This window comes from Bubalus bubalis, chromosome 3, assembly GCF_019923935.1.
Source record: "Bubalus bubalis isolate 160015118507 breed Murrah chromosome 3, NDDB_SH_1, whole genome shotgun sequence".
In the NCBI taxonomy this organism is placed as follows: Eukaryota; Metazoa; Chordata; class Mammalia; order Artiodactyla; family Bovidae; genus Bubalus; species Bubalus bubalis.
Window position 1 is genome coordinate 109685798 of NC_059159.1, and position 16828 is coordinate 109702625.

The following is a 16828-nucleotide window of genomic DNA, read 5'->3' on the forward strand; positions in this document are numbered from 1 at the left end:
GCTCAGGACTTGAACTGACAAATTTCTTTACAATTAGTACTGTACTTATGTGAGTAAATCATTATTAAAAGGCTTCAACCTCAAGTAAATATTTAAATAGGAGAGCAAATACACCTTTGACCATCCCCCTAACCAACCTAGATAGCATATTCAAAAGCAGAGACATTACTTTGCCAACAAAGGTCCGTCTAGTCAAGGCTATGGTTTTTCCTGTGGTCATGTATGGATGTGAGAGTTGGACTGTGAAGAAGGCTGAGCGCCGAAGAATTGATGCTTTTGAACTGTGGTGTTGGAGAAGACTCTTGAGAGTCCCTTGGACTGCAAGGAGATCCAACCAGTCCATTCTGAAGGAGATCAGCCCTGGGATTTCTTTGGAAGGAATGATGCTAAAGCTGAAACTCCAGTCCTTTGGCCACCTCATGCGAAGAGTTGACTCACTGGAAAAGACTCTGATGCTGGGAGGGATTGGGGGCAGGAGGAGAAGGGGACGACAGAGGATGAGATGGCTGGATGGCATCCCTGACTCAATGGATGTGAGTCTCAGTGAACTCCGGGAGTTGGTGATGGACAGGGAGGCCTGGCGTGCTGTGATTCATGGGGTCGCAAAGAGTCGGACACGACTGAGCGACTGATCTGATCTGATCTAACCCTAACTGCCCCCTCCAAAAGTTCTATTTTCCAGTAAACTGGATCACTGATGTCCAATTAAAATAATATAAACAAGGGAGAATTTTAATTTTGAATTTCAAACTATTATATTTTAGAAACTGGAAATACAGAGGGGAGAACCAGCAGGAGATAATATATAGATATACAGTCTGTCTTCCCACTAGAGTGATCACCACTGGCTCTTCCTGGCCTTACTACTGCCCAAGAAAGTTGAAGTCATCTAGACAGTAGAGTTATTAATAATGAACCCTCCTTTAACAGCTCATCTTTCCTATCAGGACACAGATTAAAGCTCTCGAAATGACAAGATCCCCAGTTAAGTTACTTGTAGATAACTGTGTACATTCATTTGAACTCTTTAAAGAGGACTTACATCAGGCACTTGCTTCATAGACACAAAGAATAAAACAACAGTGCCGGGACCTTACTCTACAGAAAGTCGAGTAAAAGAGATAGCAGGGAGATAAGAAAGTCAGCATAATATTAAACCTCGAGGCCTGAGAAACAGCTCCACCCCTGTGAAGCTGGCATTGTCAGAGCAGTCAGTCATTGGCCATAAATACTGAGCCCACGGAATGGTAGAAACCATCAGATCATCTTGGTAATGTGTCTCAGGTGTGGGCATCAGTAACAATACTTGTCACAAGGTAGCTTCCTGTTTTAAAGATTCTTTCTTGCTAATTAGGTAGTAAGCTGCCAATATGCAAATATTACAATTTTTAAACGGCACCATTAAAATTTCAAGTTTTAACGGGTTTGTAATCCCTTAACATTGGTGCCTTGGGACATATCCCTGTTCAGTTCACTCCACTGTACTTGTATCAGGGTTATTTTGCAGGAGCCCAAGGAAGGTCAGGGATATCCTGTCACTTGCCCAAGGGCCCTAGTTCACGAGCAGTTCTGAGACTAGTACTCCGTTAGCCTGACTCTGAAGTCTGTGCTTTTTCACTACATTCCCACAGGAGTTGGAATTCTACATCCCTAAAATAGAAGCCCACAAGTATAGTGAGCATCTTCATTTTTTTCTTGTAACTTAGCAACCTTACTTACTTGCACATAGTCTAATAGAATATTTTTTATCAAATTCCTTTAATGTTTTACAATTTGAGGCTTATGAAGCCGTTTTTCTATAAGGCCAATGCCATAAAACACCAGGAGTACATTTAGTTTGGCACTGTGAGAGTGAACCTGAGGGGAGTTGCAATGGCAAAGTTCAGGTCTTAAGCAGCAAAAACCACCACCACAACTTTGGAGCTTATTATCCGTGAATTTTCCAAATAAGGTTATTCTATTTTAGATAAATTCACAGAAAAACTTTTGTTTCAAATTGGCATTTCAAATGATTGTTTATGCCTTAGGCCTCCTATCCAGTGATATTTTGCATTTATATTATACATATACACTTATTATATTCAAAACATATATTTTTAGTCTTTACAAGCACAAAGCAAAACACTTCTCGAAAAAAAATCAAAAGATGCAAAAGTACCAATTAAAATAAATAAATTTATATTAAAAAAAAGATGTAAGAGTAAACCATTCACTACATTTGCTGAAAAGGCAGTTCATATAGCTACACTGCAATTACTGAGGGAAGACAGAGTTCCAGATTCACTTCTCCTATTTGGGCCCCAATTTCCTTGAACTAAAACAAAGTGATTGAACAAACGGTATCTAAATCTTCTTCACACTTAAAGATTTTTAAGTTATTGCTATACTGGAAGCTAACAAACTTCAATCGGCAGCAGGTCAAAATACACTTGCACAGGATGAAATCCAACTGACTTCTCTCTCTTTCAAAACAATCATAACTAAAGAAAACGTCCCCATCTCACATTAAGCACTAAGCCAATTTTACTCAAGAGTGAGCTTTCTTTTACATTATTCTAGGCGCTATACCTCGCTTTGAAGTTTTCTAGGAACTGCCATTCTAAAAAAGCAGATAAAGGCCAAGCAGTATGAGTTATGTTAATTACTCCCTGTTATTAAACTTCCCATTTTTAGAAACTCAGTTTTTCCCAAATAGTTTTACTTTATGCAAAGAATACTGTACTAAAGTTGAAAACCATTGTTATCAAAGGATGATACAACCTAGAATTCAAAATCATGACTCACTTCAAAATGGTATAGACTTATAAAATAATATCCAGTATTACTAATGACACACATGAAAAGAAACACCTTAGGCTTTTTTTTTTTTTTTTCTTTTGCTGTATAGTCTAAAAAATCAGCCTTGCTACAACTGGAGATGTCAATTTGTTGTAAAACACAACTGGCATTCTCCAGAAACATAAGCTTATCCTCAAATAAGAGCCACAAACCCAGTTATGAGAGACAGCTTTGTCAAATTCACCTTTATTTTAAACTGGAACACATGTATACCTGTGGCGGATTCATTTTGATATTTGGCAAAACTAATACAATTATGTAAAATTTAAAAATAAAATGAAAAAAAAAGAAAAAAAAAGAATATCTATATCTGTGTACTGGGTGAGTTCTTTTTTCAATTATCTAGGCAATACTTTTGAACACAGAAGTTGTGTTCAAAATCGGGAGAGTCAGTTTAGTTTATAAGCAGATGCACTATCCAAAAACCTATGCTAAATTTTTGCTGTTCATTTATTCACTCAACAGACATTTACTGAGTATTTACTATGTGTCAAACTTCACTCCTTGTGCTAGGGATAGACACATATTAAGACAGAGAAAATGTCTGTTCACATTTTTCAAGGATATCAATAAAAAACAACTGAAAATAAGATAAATTCAGTAAATTAAAAGTGTTTCAAAGAAAAGCTTTAAAAACAATGTGATAAAAATTGCAGGTGTATTTTGGGGGGCACTCATAGACAGTCTCTCTAAAGGAACATCAGAGTAGAAACATTAATAAAACAAAGAAGCCATCCAGGCAAATCTTCAAGGTATTGTAGGCAAATTGCAAAGACCCTGAGACTAAAATAAACTTGGCTCATTCTGGGATTACGCATTTGTAGCTAATACATGTTATAAAATAGGCTTTATTTTAATTACTTAATAGTTCAAATATATTAAAAATTAAACTTGAAATATTTCCACTGAATGCTATTGTCTTAAAAGACACAGTTTGCTCTAAATAAATGCATCTATATCCTGGCTATACACTAACATTAATTATAGAGCAGTTTTAAAAAACACCAGTGTCCAGGTCCCATCCAAGACCAAATGAATCAGAATATCAGGATATTTTAAAATTCCCCCAATAATTCTAATACAAAGTAAGAGTTGAAAGCCACTGTTCTAAATTAATCAATAAATTGTCATATTCTAGTAACCAGACTGTGTGTTGGGGTTCTTCTCTCTAACAGTCAACCCTAGGTTGATGTTTGTTAGTTCAGGTACATTGGGAGTTCAGGAAAGACCATCATGTATCCTGATTGAGATCCTGAATTCTGGAGACAGATACTGGTTTGAATACTGCTATCAGACTTGGGCAAACCATTATATTTTAAGCCTTTGTTTCTTTATACAGAATACGACTATACTACCAGGATCTACATCATTGTTTTTACCTCATCACTACACCAGATACATAGTAACTGATCAGTAAATACCAACTATAATTATTAATAATTAAATGAATAGCCTAGTCTTTTAATCTACGTTTTTAAAGCAAATTGAACTTCTTGCACTCTTAAAGATTTAAATGAGAACTGATTGTGATTCAGATGCAATCCATATAATCCCATATGATTATATTATTAAATGCTTTTCAAGTCATGAGAAAGACTTATATTTCTAAATTATTCATCATTGTACTTAAGAAGACTTGCTATAAGCATTCTTCAGGATTCTTAAGAGACTTGTAGACTTATTTTTCATATAGGATCAGAAAAATGTTACCCTCTTGAAAATTTGCAAACCTTTATGAAAGAATGCTAGATATCACTTGTATATGCATTCCATATATGCATTTCCAAATTGCTTTGGAAAGAAAAACGATCACAGCTTGATGTCATAACAGTCATCTTCATGATAATTCCTAAGACGAAATCACTTGCAAGTGCTCTTGTCATAACCCTTGTTACAAAGGGGCTTCCATGACAATTGTGTCCAAGAATGTCAAAGTCCAGTATAATTTCCATAAAGCATACTTGATTAAATATTTAATTCCTTTTTATATATAATAAAAATATTACATGTCTGACTGCTTCCCACAAAGATTAGTGAGGGCTTCCTTGACTACAATAATCCACACTGGATACATACTGACTTTCTTAGACTTCAGGTTTATTTTCCAAATATTAATAGAAGATTTAAAAACAGTAAATTATCAACAAAAAACATAACACCTACACAATGCTGAGGGAACATTTTGGCTTTCTGAGCTAACAAATGTTACACTTCTGAAGGCAAAGAATATTTTGTTAAACAAAATAGCATAGTATCACAACTTTAAAAAAATCAGAAGCAAGTTACCCTAAATGTGTCTACAGTGTTATCTAAACATCTTTAAAAATTTATTACTGTCCATTTCAAAAAGTTTTAAAGGCTATAGCTCTCAATTTCAAAAGATGTTACTTTCTACTATTTTCTATCCTATAGTCACTTTAACATATAGATAGTATCATTTGCCCAACTCTTGCCTCTCTCATAGTTAGAGCAAGATAAAATTAAAACAAGGGCATCCTCTAAGGAATCTTATTACACTACAAAAAGAATATCAATTAAAATCTATAAGTCAAAGAAAAGTCATTCTGATTTTCCATTAATACATATTTTTCCAGAAACTTAAAACTCTGATCAAAGTTCAGTAATTAGCCAAGCTATTAGCCTACAAATGTTTTGCTACATCATTATTGTTTTTAAGTATGCCAGGAAATAAGAACTATATATCTGTGATGGCCTACTGCTTCAGTGACAATATTTGAGGGTGGATAGTAAGTAATAAAGGAATTGGGTTAGAGATATGCTATTTTTAGTTATTCTTTCATGAATATGAGGAATCAAGTTGTTTAGTAAGTGAATATCTAAGCAGAAGAGCACACAGATTGTTGGAACCGAAATAATTAAATCATGCAAAAACTGAGGACAGATTGTCAAAAAAATTCTGCACTTGGTACTGTTGGGTAGTTAGAACAGGAAAAAGGAGTCCAAAACAGTGGTGGCTAAAAGACAAAGGGAAAAGCCCATAAAAATAGAACAAAGGAAGGTCTGAGGACCGGAGTGAGAACTTCTGGTAAAACAAACAGCCCTGCTGGCTAGCCCAATTTATATAGGGCATGCTCAGAGGGAGGAGAAAAAACATATAAAGAAAGGAACCAAAATTGACCTGGAAGTTTCTCCTCTCTTCTCGTCTTTTGGGTCGGCCTGCCCTCATGCCTCGAGGATGTATTTTCCTTTGCTTTCTAAATAAAACTGAGCTATATCACAGAGCTTTAACTCTGGTCCATCCGTTGCTTCAAATTTTTGCTGTGGAGACAGGACCGAGGAAATTACACATTCCCCCAACATCTACGGTGCTGTTTCTTGGATTTAACCTGGCTGAAACAACCTCGGCTTGGCCCCCGCGAGGCAGAGATCAAGCAGAGCAGAAGCCCAACTCGGCGAAAGCTCCTGCCACGGTGGAAGCTGGATGCAAAGAAAACCCAGCTTAGGGGAAGTGACAAGAAGCCCAGCATGCTAGAAACTGGAACAGCAAAAACAAACTTGGCAGAAAGCTTATGCGGCTCAGTCTCAGGTTCCAAAAGACCTCCGGTTGCAGTAGGAAGTCCTTGCTCCTATGGCTGGAAAGACATATGGCTAACAAAATCTTAATTCCTTTACAATCTCTCATTTCTTGCTTCCTCAAATCCCCTGTGAACAGGCGAGTGGCAGTGGGTGACCCAGGGTGTCCCGAAGGCTCTACCGTGCCTTAGTAGCTGTTGCCCAAGCCGGTGGGGGTTCTTCTGTCCTTAATCTTCTTTGTGCCAAAGATCAGGCCAATGAAACTGTGAGCGCAGGTCAGGTATTTAGCAGATTTTCCTGCAGGTTATGAAGGGGATTCCTTGGCACGTTTTTCCCACTGCTTTTTCCTCCCGTCCTTCAGCTCCTCTCTCCCAGGACTTGAGCCCTGCCAAAACCCATGGTGCCTGGCTTCAGGACCTAATGAAGCTTAGGCTCTGATGTCTCGTTGCAAAAATTCAGTGAGAGACACAGCAATAGGTAAAGAGGTGGATTTGTTTGGATTCAGAGAGAAGCACACTCACAGGGTGTGGGCCATCACAGAGGAGAGTGCAGTGGCCATGGAATGTGGTGTGGTTAGTTTTTGGGTGATTTGAGCTGGGTGATTTCATATGCTAATGAGTGGGAGTATCATCCCAACAATTAGGGAATCACTCACTCCTCTGGTCTTTTGATAGTGGTTTGGAACTGTCCTTGCACCTCTGGGTGTGTCATTTAGCTTGCAGATTGAGGATCAAGGTTTAGTTGAATTTGACTTGTCATCTTGGACCCATTTGGTTTATGTTATTCCCTTGGACCATGTCATTCTTTCAAAAGTTGTGCCCTGCCCCCTTCCCTCCTGTCTATTGCCTCTTATTAATTTGTTCTTAAACCACTTACTATCTCCTACAACCAGGACCCTGACCCTTTGTAGGAAACATTGCTCCATCCCACTTATTATTAAAATACTCTTAATGCCCCTAACAGGACCAGATAACGTACTCCTTTGTCATTACTTCTATTATTACCTAGAGTGGGTCTGTGACAATGAAATGTTTACCATTGGAGACACCCTAAGTTGCTCTTATGAAAGACCAGGGGAGGAAATCAGTGACTTAATTCCTTCAGAGCAATAAGAGGATAAGGCTTATGGCTGTTTCACCAGGTTCCCAGTCTCAGGGCAGAGACTTGAATTGCTTTTACATCATGGTATCATTCCCATCAGCAGTGGATAAACCAGCAATAAGTCACAACCCCTTAATCCGACCCAGCACGTGTTTTGCTGGAAAACTTGGGGATGCCCAGCTCCAACTTGGGGGTCCCAGGAGGCCGACCTGCCTTGACCTGCCTAGGGATCTGGTCCTTGGAAGGTTGTCATGCCTCAACCTGCTCGGGAATCCATCAGACCAGGGGTCCCAGGAGGTCAACATGCCTCAACCTGCCCAGGGACCCAACTCTCAGGAGGCCGACATGCCTCGACCTGCCCAGGGATTCAATCTCCAGGAGGCTGTCACGCCTCAGCCTGCCTGGGGATCTGCACCCTGACCCAGGGACGCCTGGCTCTCAGGTTGCAACAGTACTGGGTAGGAAAAGCTTAAGACTCACCCCTAAGGAAGTCCACCCATGAAAATAGAAGGAAGCCTATTACTTGTGGGACTGTGCTGGGTCTCAGCAATTACTCAGGAATCCAGTGAGAACACCACTGCCTTTCTGGAAAGGCTAAAAAAGGCCTTCCCAAAGTTTACCAATCTGGACTTTGACTCTTATGAGGGACAGGTGATTTTAAAGGACAAATTCCTGTCCCAGTGTGCATCAGACATCAGGATAAAGTTACAACAGCTACAGTAGCAGGACCCTGCTGCCTCTTTAGATGAGATGGTCCAGACAGCCACCAATACCTTTTATAACAGAGAACAGGAGAGGGAGTCCAAGGCCCAGGAAAGGAAGAAAAGGAAAGAGATAAAGCATGCCTAGATGCTGGCCACCCTCCAGGGAAGCCCTATGGCAAAACCTGAGTCCTTGATGGACAAGGCAGGAGGCAAATGCCTAACCTGTAGACAGGCAGGACATTGGGCCAACTTAGTGACAAGTCTCCTAAAATGGCTTGCTACAAATGCCATCAATTGGGACAATGGGCAGCACTCTGCCCTCAAGTGCCAGTCAAGTGCCAAGCCTTCCCTCACGATGATTCAACAGGACTGAAGTGGCCCACTCCAGCAAGCCCACCTGTCGCAGATAACTATCATGGGGCTAGAGCCAAGGGTGCAACTGGATGTGGCAAGTAGATCCGAGAATTTCTTGGTTGACACAGGGACTACCTACTCTGTCCTGACCTCCTGCTCCAGAGCCTTCTCCCCCGAAACCTGTACCATTTTGGGAGCTACAGGAAAAACAATTACAAAAAGATTTACCCAAGCACTTCTTTGTTGCTGGGATGGACAAATATTTTTCCACCCGTTTCTTGTGGTCCCTGAGTGTCCTACTCCCTTATTGGGAACAGATCTCTCCCCACCTTTGAAATCTTGCAACTATTGGTGTACTGATAGAAGAAGCTTTAAAAATCTCTCTTGGGGGCAAATTAACTATTTTTACCAGCCAAGTGAAACAACACCTGAATGGGAGAGGCCATTTGTAGATGTCTGATCAAAGAATCCTCAGATATCAAGTAGTGCTGATGAAAAATCCAGGCCTGACTATATCCCCTTGTGAGGTTCTTAACTAAGCCACCCTCCTTCCTACCCCCAAGGGCTCTCTCCCCTTTCACTCTTGCCTAGAAACTTTGGACCACTGGACAAAACACTGAGAGGGATTGTCAGAAGATCCTCTGATCAATACTGAGGAAATCTGGTACACTGATGGAAGCAGCTTTGTCTTGGATGGAAAAAGAAGAGCTGGATATGCAGTAGTCTCCAATTTTGAAGCCATAGAGGCTACACCTTTGCCACCAGGTACTTCAGCCCAATTAGCTGAGCCCATAGCCCTGACTTGAGCTTTAGAGCTGGGAAAAGGAAAAAGAGTAGCCATTTACACTGACTCTAAGTATGCCTTCTCTTGATGAAAGTGAAAGAGGAGAGTGAAAAAGTTGGCTTAAAGCTCAACATTCAGAAAATGAAGATCATGGCATCTGGTCCCATCACTTCATGGCAAATAGATGGGGAAACAGTGTCAGACTTTATTTTTGGGGGCTCCAAAATCACTGCGGATGGTGATTGCAGCCATGAAATTAAAAGACGCTTACTCCTTGGAAGGAAAGTTATGACCAACCTAGATAGCATATTCAAAAGCAGAGACATTACTTTGCAAACAAAGGTCCATCTAGTCAAGGCTATGGTTTTTCCAGTAGTCATGTATGGATGTGAGAGTTGGACTGTGAAGAAAGCTGAGCGCCAAAGAATTGATGCTTTTGAACTGTGGTGTTGGAGAAGACTGTTGAGAGTCCCTTGGTCTGCAAGGAGATTCAACCAGTCCATTCTAAAGGAGATTAGTCCTGGGTGTTCTTTGGAAGGAGTGATGCTAAAGCTGAAACTCCAGTACTTTGGCCACCTCATGTGAAGAATTGACTCATTGGAAAAGACTCTGATGCTGGGAAGGATTGGGGGCAGGAGGAGAAGGGGACGACAGAGGATGAGATGGCTGGATGTCATCACTGACTCGATGGACATGAGTTTGAGCGAACTCCGGGAGTTGGTGATGGACAGGGAGGCCTGGCGTGCTGCGATTCATGAGGTCGCAAAGAATCAGACACAACTGAGCGACTGAACTGAACTGAACTAAGTATGCCTTTCTGGTTCTACATGCACATGATGCTATTTAGAAAGAAAGAGGCCACTTGACCACCCGAGGGTCCCCAATCAAATATGGTGATCAAATCCTTGGGCTTCATCTGCCTGCTGAGGTTTCAGTCTCCCATTGTAAAGGATACCAAAAGGGAGCATGGAAGTGGCATGAGGTAACCAAGCAACCGATCAAGCAGCTAAGAGAGCATTACAAAACAATGACCTAATAGGGGTTGCCACCTTAGTTCCACAGACTAATTTGCCAGAAACTCCTTCATATACTGAAGGTGAGACTCTTAAAGCTAAGAGTGAGGGCTTTCAAGAAGATCACATGGGGTGGTTCAAGGAGGGACTCCTTTTTCTGCCTGGGAACCTCCAATGGAAGTTGGTTAACTCCTTACATGCCACCACTCATTTAGGGGAAAAGACCCTCCAAAGATTACTAGAAAGGTCCTTCAGAGGAACAGGCCTCCAAACGACTATAAGGCAAATGGTCTCCTGTCCCACTTGCCAATTAAACAAATCCCAAGGAGCTTGAAGACCCCAGCTGGCCCAGGGACCTATCCAGAAGAGGACTGGCAGATGGACTTCACCCAGATGCCAGTTTCTCAAGGGTATAAATACCTATTAGTCATTAGACAGGATGGATTGAAGGCTTTCCCATCCAGACTGAGAAGGCTGAGAAGGTGATAAAAAACTGCTCCATGAACTCATTCTGAGATTTGGTCTGTCCAGGTCATTACAAAGTGACAATGCTGCTAAGTCGCTTCAGTCGTGTCTGACACTGTGTGACCCCATAGACGGCAGCCCACCAGGCTCCCCCGTCCCTGGGATTCTCCAGGCAAGAATACTGGAGTGGATTGCCATTTCCTTCTCCAATGCATGAAAGTAAAAAGTGAAAGTGAAATCGCTCAGTCGTGCCCGACTCTTAGCAACCCCATGGACTGCAGCCTACCAGGCTCCTTTGTCCATGTGATTTTCCAGGCAAGAGTACTGGAGTGGGGTGCCATTGCCTCCTCCGGAATTACTTATTATCTGCATTGTGCCTGGAGGCCTCAGTCTTCAGGAAAAGTAGAAAGACCCAACCAATTCTTAAAATCAGCAATAAAATAGATAACCCAGGAGACCTTCCTGGGATGGAAGGAGGCTTTACCAATAGCTCTCCTCTGCACCCATACTGCCCCTAAGGAACAGGTTGGTCTTAGTCCTTATGAGATGCTATATGGGAGACCTTTTGCTTATGTCAATGATCTTTTCCTAGATCCAGAGGCTCAGACCCTCTGGTCTTATACCATGGCCATTGGGCAATTCCAACAAGATATACCCTTGTGGGGTGTCAACCAGGACCCAAAAGATTCTAAAGAGTCACCGCTATATGCTCCAGGGATTCAAGTCTTAATTAAAGTCCGGAAAGATGGGTCCCCAAATGTTCAACTCCAGCCCACATGGAAGAGCTCTTACCCTGTAATACTTTCTACCCCCACAGCAGTTGAGGTACCAGGACATGACTCCTGGATTCACTACTCATGAGTCAAGCCCGTGGAAGAAAACAGAAGAGGACACTCCATACACCTGTGAGTCCCTGGGAGATCTCAGATACCTATTCAGGGCTACAAATGAGTGCCATTCTAATGAACACCCCCAAAATTAAGTTTCTGGAGATAACACTTCTCAGGACAGCTCTAAAAAGCTAACAACAGCTTGGCAGGGGTTGTAATCCAAAACAGATAGAGGATGGATCTCTTGATACCTGAACAAGGAGGGACTTGAGCCATCTTGAATGAGACTTGTTGTTTCTGGGTAAATACCTCCAACTAAGTTAAAGAAAGTCTCACAGTCCTCAGGAAAACATTCAGAGCCTACAGGATCTCAAAGAACGAGCTGGAGAGTTCTTGGGGTGGCTACAATCTCTCTTTGGAGGAACCTCCTGGTGATGGGAAATTTGGAGTTGGCTAATGCCCCTACTAATCCTTGTTATCACCATATTGATGCTGCTTATGATTGCTCCATGTATTATCAATTGTCTAATCCATTTCGTCTCTGCACAGGTCAACAGACTATAACATGCAATGCCAATTTAACAAGGATATATACAACTATAGCTGACCATGGAAAATATTACTCACCCTTAGATGGACACTGCTAATAAGGACTCTGAGGCTTGAGGCTAGCAAGAGGGGGAAGCCCAATGCCCCCTCGCCATCCCAGTTCAGCAGGAAGTAGCCAGAGAGACTACTTCCCTATTTCCAAAGAACTGGGCCTCCCATCTCTTGAGGGGGGCCATGTTAGGTAGCTATAATAGAAAAAAAGGAGTCCAAAATGGCAGTGGCTAAAAGACAAAGAAGGGAAAAGCCTGCAAAATTAGAACAAAGGAAGGTCCGAGGACCAGAGTGAGAACCTCAGGTAAAACAAACAGTCCTCCTGGCTAGATCAGTTTACATAAGGCAGCCTCAGAAGGAGGAGAAAAAACATATAAAAAGAGGAGCCAAAAATTGAGCTGGGGGCTTCTCTTCTCTTCACATCTAGGAAGCTATATTACATGAAATCCTTAAGTTATGACATAGCTTAGACTATTTATCCATGATATAAAAATATTTTTGCAAACCAGACAAAGAAAAGGTCTTACTGTCTTCAATTAGCAAAAACAGAAAGCTTTACTTGTCAAAAATATACCCTTACTCAATTCTGCCAACAACTCTACAAGGTAGGTATGATTATTTCCACTTTTTAGGTCAGTAAAGGAAAGCTCAAAACTGTACAATAACTTGACTGAAGTCATACCATTCATAAGGGGGAAGCTAGCATTTGAATCCAGGATGTTTAAATGCCTACCTAAATTGATCTAGAATACCATATCAGGCAAAGATGAATACCCAGTAGCCATTAACCAATTAACAGTTTATTCCTTCTACTGGACTCTAATTACATATGATTCAAAGGGATTTAGAAGAAAGTGACAATTCAATCATGTAGAAATTACAAAGGATTTGAAGTCAGAGCAATATGAACTATTTTTTCAGTATTTCACCACCACAACAAATAAACTGTGTATCTTGGGGCAAAATTATTTTGCCTCTGTAAGCTTCAGGAAACTCTCTCGAAAATGTGAATAAAAATCTCTCTCTTATAGGGTCATTGTAAGCATAAGAAATAAAGTATAGTGCAAGCAGAGTGAAGAAAATGGCCCAAGAGGGCCATTAACACAATAAAGCTTGGCTACATCATCTATGTTAAAGAGAAAACCCAAATGTCAATATGTTAAATAAAATATATCAAGCATGCATACTTCAGTGTTTGACCAAATGAACCACACACGTTTAAAAAATCCCTAATGAAACTAAAACCCACAAACATATTTTATCTCTTTCGTTTCTCAGAAACTTACTATATAACTACCTTCTTTCTAAAAAATTTCCTTTGACTATTCTTGAAATCAAAATCTTTCCAGTGAAAAATAACTCATACCTGTTATGTCCACAGCAACATGGGGGGAGTGTCAGAGTCCAGTGTTTTCCAGAAGCATTTTGCCGCAAAACTAATTGGCCTTAAAACAATTTTGCCATGAAAAATACAACTGGTTGACAGTTTTTGGTTCAACAGTTTGATTTCAACTGGTTGAAATATGCTAGTGTGTCTTCCAGTTACTGACAAGCTGAAAGATGAGGATCAGTTCAGATCAGTCGCTCAGTCGTGTCCGACTCTTGCGACCCCATGAATCGCAGCACGCCAGGCCTCCCTGTCCATCACCAACTCCCAGAGTTCACTGAGACTCACGTCCATCGAGTCGGTGATGCCATCCAGCCATCTCATCCTCTGTCGTCCCCTTCTCCTCCTGCCCCAAATCCCTCCCAGCATCAGAGTCTTTTCCAATGAGTCAACTCTTCGCATGAGGTGGCCAAAGTACTCGAGTTTCAGCTTCAGCATCATTCCCTCCAAAGAAATCCCAGGGCCGATCTCCTTTAGAATGGACTGGTTGGATCTCCCTGCAGTCCAAGGGACTCTCAAGAGTCTTCTCCAACACCACAGTTCAAAAGCATCAATTCTTCGGCGCTCAGCCTTCTTCACAGTCCAACTCTCACATCCATACATGACCACAGGAAAAACCATAGCCAGGACCTTTGTTGGCAAAGGAATGTCTCTGCTTTCGAATATGCTATCTAGGTTGGACATAACTTTCCTTCCAAGGAATAAGCGTCTTTTAATTTCATGGCTGCAGTCACCATCTGCAGTGATTTTGGAGCCCAAAAAAGTAAAGTCTGACACTGTTTCCACTGTTTCCCCATGTATTTCCCATGAAGTGATGGGACCGGATGCCATGATCTTTGTTTTCTGAATGTTGAGCTTTAAGCCAACTTTTTCACTCTCCACTTTCACTTTCATCAAGAGGCTGTTTAGTTCCTCTTCACTTTCTGCCATAAGGGTGGTGTCATCTGCATATCTGAGGTTATTGATATTTCTCCCGGCAATCTTGATTCCAGCTTGTGTTTCTTCCAGTCCAGCGTTTCTCATGAGGATGCTTTACCTCAAAAGTTGGTTTCGTGTTTTGAAACACTACATCAGAGGAGAAAGAGGCCAGCGCTCCAAGGTGCAGAGTTAATGCACATTCCCATAGTCTAAAAGAGCGGGGCACCGTGCAGCCCTCAGAACGCGGCTACTGCTGAGCAACATTGCCTCCCAACTCATTACCGGTTAAGGGTTCTGTGAGACCGCTAAAGGCACAGGACGGTTAGAGCGACCCTTTAGTGATTCTCTCAGCCAGGAGTCTGCGTGCTCAGCGGCCCCTCCCACAAGTGACCAACGGTCAATGAGCCGCCCCTAATTGGCCTGCTCAGCCATTGGTTGGTGCGGCAGAGGGCCCCTCCCCCAAGCAAGCAGCTGTCATTTAGCAACCATTTGTGGGCCCGTTCAGGCTTCCCAGGTGGCGCAGTAGTAAATAAAGGACACACCTGCCAATGTAGGAGAGGCAAGAGACGTGGATTTGATCCCTGGATCAAGAAGATCCTCTGGAGAAGCAAATGGCAACCCACTCCAGTATTCTTGTCTGAGAAATGCCATAGACAGAGGAGCCTGGCAGGATACAGTCCAGGGGGTAATGACTGACTGACTAAGCATGGCACAGTGGGCCCATTCAGCTAACAGTTGGTGGAGTGGTGGTCTTTAAGTGGAGAGGGAGCCAAGAGACAGATTTTGGCCTTTTTCCTGAGGTCCCCCAATTCACTTGGCCTCAGGCCAGTGAGTGAACTAGGCAGCCCAGGGAACAGGCTGGGGGCTGTGTCCTGCAGGGTTCCAGAGCCCTTGCCAAGGCCATCCACTAGGCTGGGCCCAGGCCTTGAGGTGGTGGTGAACCTCTCTCTCATTCCCGCCTCTGCAACATAATGGCAGTGACAGTCGGCATGGGTCACAGTCTGGGGGATCTGGTTCCTGCCAGGTGGGTAGCCTGAGGAGCCTGAGAGCCAGTTGGATCTTGGGTGCCTTGCTCCCTCAGTGATGACAGCTGGGTAGGATCTGAGAACCTGCCCCTGAGGGAGCCGGCCACTTAGATCTACCTCCTCTTAGCCAGGATCTGGATCTCAAAGAGGGTGAAAGTTGTGCCTTGGCACCCTGTCCTTTCTTGTCAGAACAGAGAAAAACATTTGTTTGGCAGGGATTGAAAGGAACATCCTTTCCTGACCATGAGCTGACCTCAAGAACAGAGGATCTGACTAAGAAGTCTGCAACAACTAACCATACCCCTCCCTCCTCTTTCCTATAAAAGGGCTTTGCTGAAAACTTTATGGGAATTTAGGATTTTTAAAAGCATGAGCCATTCATCTCCTTGCATGGCCCAATAATAAGGCATTCTCTGTTCCAAACGCTCATGTTCTGGTGTTTGGGCTTACTGTGTGTCAGGTACACAGCCTTGCACTTCAGTAACAACAGGACATTGGAAGGTCAATTGACAGAATACAGGACTAACAACAAGCCTCCCAGATGTAGTCTTCTCAAAGTGGCAAAATCAGCTAACAGTGCCCCCACTCACTAACTTTCTCCCTGTCCTGAAGAAACACATTATTAAAGGGAGTGTGTGGCTAAAGATGGATTTGTAAAGATAACAGAAATAAGAGTTTATTAAAAATAAAGGTTTATTTATTAATAAAAGAGAAACCATAAATCCTGAAAAGAATGATTCTGGAAAACAAAGAAAATGATTTTAAATAGCAGAGAATGTTCAACATAGCACAAGTCAATGGGATTATCAAGAAATTTAAAGACAGAATTGTAGCTTCTAGGTTTAGCCATAATGAAGTCAAAGGTCTCTGTGGCCAGAGAAATCTCACTGGAGAATTCAAAATCCAGCACTAAGCTGAGATAGAGGAGAAGAAAGGGGAGATGAGAGATACGGTATGAAAGGTATCTGTTTAAACCTGGGAGGCAATCAAGGCAACAAAAATGAACTTTACTCTGATTTATATTTTCTTATCAACAAAGAGATAATAAGACAGTATCTGAGACTAGACAAACAATTTGTTTTGAACTTTTAAAACTTACCTTTGTAAACACATTTAACATATACAATGACAGTAAGTCATTAACTGTTTTTTTTTTTCATTAACTGTTTTGACTCATCTTTAGAAAGGATTGCTTTAATGTTCATTCTTTCATGACTAAACTTTTTGTTTATATTTAATCCATAAAGCTTCATATTCACTGAGATCAACAACAAT

General features: G+C 41.7%; 1 long non-coding RNA gene across 1 annotated transcript; it reads left to right on the forward strand.

The window, feature by feature from the left end:
• Nucleotides 1–15159: 15159 nt before the first annotated feature.
• LOC123332843 lies at nt 15160–15920 on the forward strand. The gene is made up of 2 exons (XR_006549937.2): nt 15160–15213; nt 15769–15920. It is a non-coding gene; the product is annotated as an uncharacterized LOC123332843 (long non-coding RNA).
• Nucleotides 15921–16828: the final 908 nt, after the last annotated feature.